Source organism: Chaetura pelagica, unplaced genomic scaffold (assembly GCF_000747805.2).
Source record: "Chaetura pelagica isolate M959 unplaced genomic scaffold, ChaPel_1.0 scaffold103, whole genome shotgun sequence".
NCBI classification, from domain to species: Eukaryota; Metazoa; Chordata; class Aves; order Apodiformes; family Apodidae; genus Chaetura; species Chaetura pelagica.
Genome location: NW_009953004.1, coordinates 3,818,139 through 3,824,595, shown reverse-complemented (window position 1 = coordinate 3,824,595; position 6,457 = coordinate 3,818,139).

Genomic DNA, 6,457 nt, shown 5'->3' with positions numbered 1-6,457 from the left:
GCGAGGGCAGCGGGAGCTGCAGGGAGCCCTGAGCGGGGCAGGTCCCGCGGCCGGGAGGGGCTGGCACGGCCGCTGCGATGGGCAAACCCTTCCTTGCGAGGTGCCTGGAAGTCTCCCCAGATGTCAAAGCAAAAGTCCTCCTTGCCCTTCCCCCCTCCCCCAGTATATTTTGTTTTGCTCCAGCAATAGGGGTTGAATTCCTGCCCTTGTAATGAGGTTTTCTTCTCCCATGAGCCCACGGTAGCTGACAGTGCCTTGTTCAGCAAGGCTAAATCTGATGAGGTCCCTGCCCTCTGTCAGTGAAGAGCAGGTGTCACTTCCCAGAAGTGAGAGGAAAAATGATAATAATACAAACCCCAAAGAACCAACAGGCTGAGTCCTGCAGAAACCCTGTGTCTGAGTTTACAACAGGGTAGTCAGTCACTCCAAGAGACTTTTCCATGACAGGCCTCATAAGCATTTCCTTGGCAGACAAGATAAATTGCTTTTTCTAAAATCAAACTGATGGGCCATCTGACTGCTCTGCTGGAGACAAAGCAATTGCTTAATGGGACATGGGTAAGGGACAACTCTAGGGAGTGTCCCCACTAATGGGATTGCTGCTTCTTGCTTTGCAATTAGTGCTGCTTGAGAGCATGAAGGTTTATATCCTTCTCTAAGTATCAGCTCTAATATACCCAATTCAGAAGTGCAGAGAGTTCCTGGATCACCCAAAACTTTTGTAACGGATTTAGCACAAAGCTCAGTCCATGAGGAGCTGCAAGGCTGGACGACTCTGGGCTACTTTGGAAAATACATTGCTCATAAGTTTCACATTAAGGTTAATAAACCAAGTGCCTCCTAAAGACTGGAAAGGAATCAAGTTTTAGTTTCTAGCATTATGGTATTTCTAGGATTGTCTATCCTGAATCAGTCTTTAAAGGTCAGCTGTTTCACAGGATGTCTTCATTTTCTACTCTGTCCTCAAATGAAATGCACCAGGGGCTCTTTCTTATGAACATACACATGAATAATGCCAACAGTTACCTGCATGGACATGGCAGTAGCTGCAGCTCCAAGTAAACACTTGAACACAGTACCCCCCCCCCCCCCTTTTCTGTTCACATTTCTATTGCTATAGATTTTTCCCTTAATTAAACTTGAAGGTTAGTTTTAAGAAACCTGAAGATAAAGCTGACTTGAATCTAAGATTGCCCCATGTTCTAACTAAGAGAATTGTATTAAATTGCATTACCTTGCCTTCAATTTAGTGGTATATAAGTATTCTGCTGTCCTTCACAGCTTGCAGAGAGCAATGCAGAAACACATTCATCCTCCAGGTTCACTGTAGTGGTTAACATAGTTAATAAAGACCATGAATATCTAGTAATATATTCAGACATCTCAGCTATAAATGAGAATGGGTTGGAAATGAAGCTTAGGCTTGTCTGAACCCCAGCATTCACCATCCTGGTCCTCCTTCCAGCAGCCTCCAGGATGAGAAATTTTTAATGACTCACTGGTGTCCTTGTGAAATACTTCTGGTGGGAAGCTGGAGGACTGTATCTTTACACCATCCATTACAAATGGTTTGGTGAGGGAATTAGCAGCTAAGACACTTCAATCCTCAGGGCAACCCTGCAGAGCCATCCTGGTGTTCTACAGCAGCAGAGTTGCTAAAGCCTGCAAGGGACTGTAAAGGGCAGCTGGACAGGAAGAAGGACCAGCTATGTTTTCTGCTCTTCTTTTCCTCCAAACACAAACTTTTTAACATCCAGCTGACTCACATGCTCTTGCCACATGAAAGGTTGGTTATTCATTGCTGCATCCTCTAGGTCTTACCTGGGAATGACAGGAGAGCCTGCTCCAGAAGACGACAGGCATTCAAGTCTAGACCAAGTCAAAGGAAGAGTCCCTCAGTTTCCCCATGGATGGTTTTGCTCCTCAACGTGGCTGCTCCTTTCCCAGAGCCCCTTCCCTTCCCTGGCCAGCTGTGACACAGGTGTCCCAGGGGAGGCTGGGGACAGACACCATGTCACAGGGTCCTGCAGAGGGCTGGCCACAGCACAGCCCATCACTTGCAGGCTGGTACCAAAAGGGACAGTGCAAAAAAAGGCACCATCAGCTTGGCTAACAACCCTTGTTATAGAGGCTTAAAATAGCATGGAAAGACCAAATATTTTGGAAATTCTTGGAAAAACTAAAGCTCTTTTAGAAACGGTAAGAGTTCTTTTTACAATCTTTTATCTGCACTGCTGAGCACTCATCATGGCAAGGCTGAATGTCTGGCAAGTGAAGAACACTGATGTTTTTTCATTATCTTAGAACATTGGCATGGCAGCAACTGAACATAATAGGAAATAAAACCCGAGGCTGTGGATAAAGTAGGGAGCTAAGAGGAGGAAAGGCAGAGGGAAGGGCTGCTTTACACTAGGGCATCCCTCACAGGAGTGCATTGTACAGGCAGCTGGGCCCAAACAGAGCCCCCCGTTCATGGGCCAGGCAGCTGCAGGGCTGGTGGCTTGGCCAGAAGCAGAGGGAGCCCAGACAGGACCTTGTGTCACCTCCCTGTTGGCACCCACATGCTGCTGGCCCCATGTAATGCATATGTGTGTTGCCATTGGATATTGCAATATCAATCTGGCTCTGCTACTGTTAGTCCAGGAGGCACCAGAAAACTGCTCACTGCCTGCACAGTTCAGCACAGTGCAGAGAACCTGTTAGTGGTGAACAATCCACCTTGAGAAACAAGCAATAGGTATGACAGGGTGACACTGCCCAAGCCAATGAGCTCTACCTCATCAGAGAAGTCATTTGCTCAGATGCACCATGATACTGTAATGTTTTCCAGATCTAGGTTTCATCACACATACTGTGCTGTGCTCTGCTGATTGGTTATACAAACTTGTTCTGATTGACTTTGGGGCTACCTGTGGAAACAAGAAATAGCATTGCCTTGAACAGGTTAGGTATTAGCTCCTGGAGAGAGTCCAGAGGAGGCCATGAAGATGATCAGAGGGCTGGAGAACCTCTCCTATGAAGACAGGCTGGGAAAGTTGAGGCTGTTCAACCTGGAGAGGAGAAGGCTCCAGGGAGACCTTAGAGCACCTTCCAGTGTCTGAAGGGGCTCCAGGAAAGCTGGGGAGGGACTCTGGACAGGGCTTGTAGTAAGAGGACAGGAGGTAATGGATTAAAACTGGAAGAAGGGAGATTTAGACATGAGGAGGAAATTCTTCACTACGACCCTGGCCCAGGTTGCCCAGAGAAGCTGTGGAAGCCCTATCCCTGGAAGTGTTGAAGGGCAGGTTGGATGGGGTTTGGAGCAATCTGGTCTACTGGGAGGTGTCCCTGCCTATGGCAGGGGAGTGGAACTACAAGTTCTTTAAGGTCCCTCCCAACACAATCCATACCATGATTTGTAGTTCAGAAAGCAGGTTTTTCAATATGACATTGCAGTATATTTGCAGTTGTGCTTGCATTTTGTTACCACTCAGGGATGTTTTATGGCTTTGGTTTTAAGGCTCTACTGGTTTAATTTAACCCCATCTTCAGGTTTAATGGAGTCCATGGTTTAGTTTTAGGTAGTCCTGTGTGGGGCGGGAAGTTGGACTTGGATCATGGAATGGTTTGGGTTGGAAGGGACCTTAAAGATCATCTAGTCACACCCCCCTGCCACAGGCAGGGACACCTCCCACCAGCCCAGGCTGCTCCAAGCCCCATCCAACCTGCCCTTCAACACTGCCAGGGATGGGGCAGCCACAGCTTCCCTGGGCAACCTGGGCCAGGCTCTCACCACCCTCAGAGTGAAGAATTTCCTCTTAATGTCCAATCTAAATCTACCCTTTTCAAGTTTTAGTCCATTCCCCCATGTCCTCTTACTATGGATATACATGATGATCTCTATGGGTCCTTTCTCACTTGAGATAATCTATGATTCCAAGTACTGGGAAGCAGAAATGGTCCCAGCGTTTGATAGCAGCCCAGCTCCTGCTTCTAACACATGCTGAGATCCTCCCGGGTCCCATGCTGAGATCCTCTTGGAGCTGCTCTCCGTGGGGAGTGAGGGGCTGGACACTGCCTGGTGCCAGCAGAGTGGCACAGGAGGGGGATGGTGAGCACTGGTGTGGGTGGGCACAGGGCACCACTGGCACCCCCACAGCACCTCTGCCCTGGTCTCCAGGCCAAGGGTTCAAGGAAGCTATGCTGGCTTTTACTTAAACATCCTACTCTAAAATATTCTAAAATGTGGCTATCAGGATCATGGGAGCTGGGAAAACAGAGTGAAACAGTAGGAGATGAAAGTGCCCCCTGAAAGTGTTCCTGTGCCCATGTACAGGTGCCCTTTGCAACTGCACACCAGCCCGAGGCCATTCATGGAATCTTACATGGGGATAGGGGCATGAAACATGTTTTCCACTCACCTCACCCCTGGGAAAAGCTGAATTCTTTCATCTGAAGTTTTCCTATAAAGACATGATTAGTCAGAGGCAGACAGAGTAAAAATCCATGGAAGTTACTTACAGGAGGCAAAGTTAATGGTGATGGAAACTAGAGCTCTTGGCTGGGAAGAGGTGCTGGTGGCACCACATGTCTCCCTGCCTGGTGGCCAAGGCACAAGCAGCACTGGGTGGAGCAGGGACCCACCCCCACGTCAGGGTCATAACCAACTTGTTTGGCCTTTGGTGACAGCCAGGGCACTGTGTGCTCCTTGCCCCTGCTTGCTTCAAATTAACTGTAGGAGGTAAACCAGGAAATTTTGCCCTATTTTTATTGTTTGAAGTATTTAATTGTAATCCAATAATTCTTAAAACGAGCTCAAAGAAGGATGTGAGGGGGAGTTTGAGGAGGTGTTGAATGGGTTGCAAAAACACTTTAGTCTTTTGCTAGAATTCTGTTCCCCAATGCAGCTGCATTCAAATCCAAAATCAGCCCATTACCCAGTCTGTTGGTTTCTGTTAATGTAATAATTGTCACACAGAAATAGGTTTGCCAGGCTCAGAAAGCCTCATTTACCACCAGGACTCAGGGAAGGAATATAGGAATTTCACTGGGATAATAGTGTATTTTTGACAGATAGCAATAATTACTGGCATCAGACTGTCCCTGAAGACAGAAGGTTTGTTTTTCATCAGCAAGGCTTTATGATTGGAGCTCCAGTGTTTTCTCTGAAAAATGAACTTCTGCTGCCAATAAAGGGATCAAGCTCCCATTTTTTAAAATTTTCTTATTTTTGTGTTTGTGTGGCTTTTGTTTTTGCTCCCAGTTTGGTTCCAGTGCTGAGGGTTTACTCTCATTAATACCCCGTAATCCCCTAAAACCATGTAATTCCCCAGCCCTCTGTCTGCAGAATGTGATCCAAGCCTGGGGTGGGGTGTTCCACTTCAAATTTGGAAGGAATCTAACAGAATAGACAGTCCCCAGGCCTGGGTGAGCTACAGCAGCCCAACAGAGCTGTGGGGTGACTCTTGCACTCACTGTGTGGGCGATGCAGAGCACCCAAGGTACTGGCACTCAAACACATGCCCCGCGGAGCTGCTTTGTGAAAACTGCACCTGGAGAGGCCCTGGGAGCCAGCCCACAGGTTTGCCAGGTGGGGTGGGAAGGGAGAAGAGAAAGAAATTTCTGTCTCCTGGCAAACACATTCAATCATTCAAGAATGTTCTGCAAAGTGTGTGTTTTCATTCCCTTGGAGCTGCCCGTGTTCTGTGGAGCAGCAGTAACACGAGACCCCGCGCACGCAAGGGGAAGCTTTTGGGAAACACAAAATGGGAAAATCAGAGAACAAGCAATAAAAAAATCATCTGTGGGGAAGGAAAGGAAAGTGAAGGAGGAAAAAATACTTGCGACTGGGAACTCAGTTCTCTCTAATGTATTTAAGTCTTCATTTTTAGCAACTGAAATGTAATTGACTGTCCTCTAGACCCTGTGCAGAGGGAACTGGTACTGATTGGATTAAAAAGGTTCAGTGCCACAGTCACTCTGACAAGGAGAGCACGGAGGTATAGGGCTGAGCAAGACAAGCCCAGCAGGAGAAGCAGCTTCTTACAGCACTGGGTGAGACCGATACCAACAGGGACAAGCAATTCCCACATGAGGAGCAGCATCAGAGCCCAACGGAGCTGAGCATCACCCTGGCCTGTCCCTCCTGACATGAAAACATGAAAATGAGCTGTAATTTAATTACTGGTTTCTCCTCAAGCTCACCCCTGTGAATCTCCTTCTCTCCTTGCCATCGTTCCCCTGAGGCTTCTGCTCCTTCCTCCTCATAATGGATGTGCACAGGGGGGTTGGGGAGCAGAGCTGGACCCCCTGCACGGGCAGCCCTTCAGCAGGGAATGCAAGTCCTGTATCTCAACAATGTTACGTTTCAGCCATGTTCTTTAAAACAAAAACCCATTGGTCAGGAGTATTTGGCTTCGCAGGATCACTGGCTGCAGGCTGTGGCTGCTGTGAAGGGCAGGACACACGTCTGCATTCC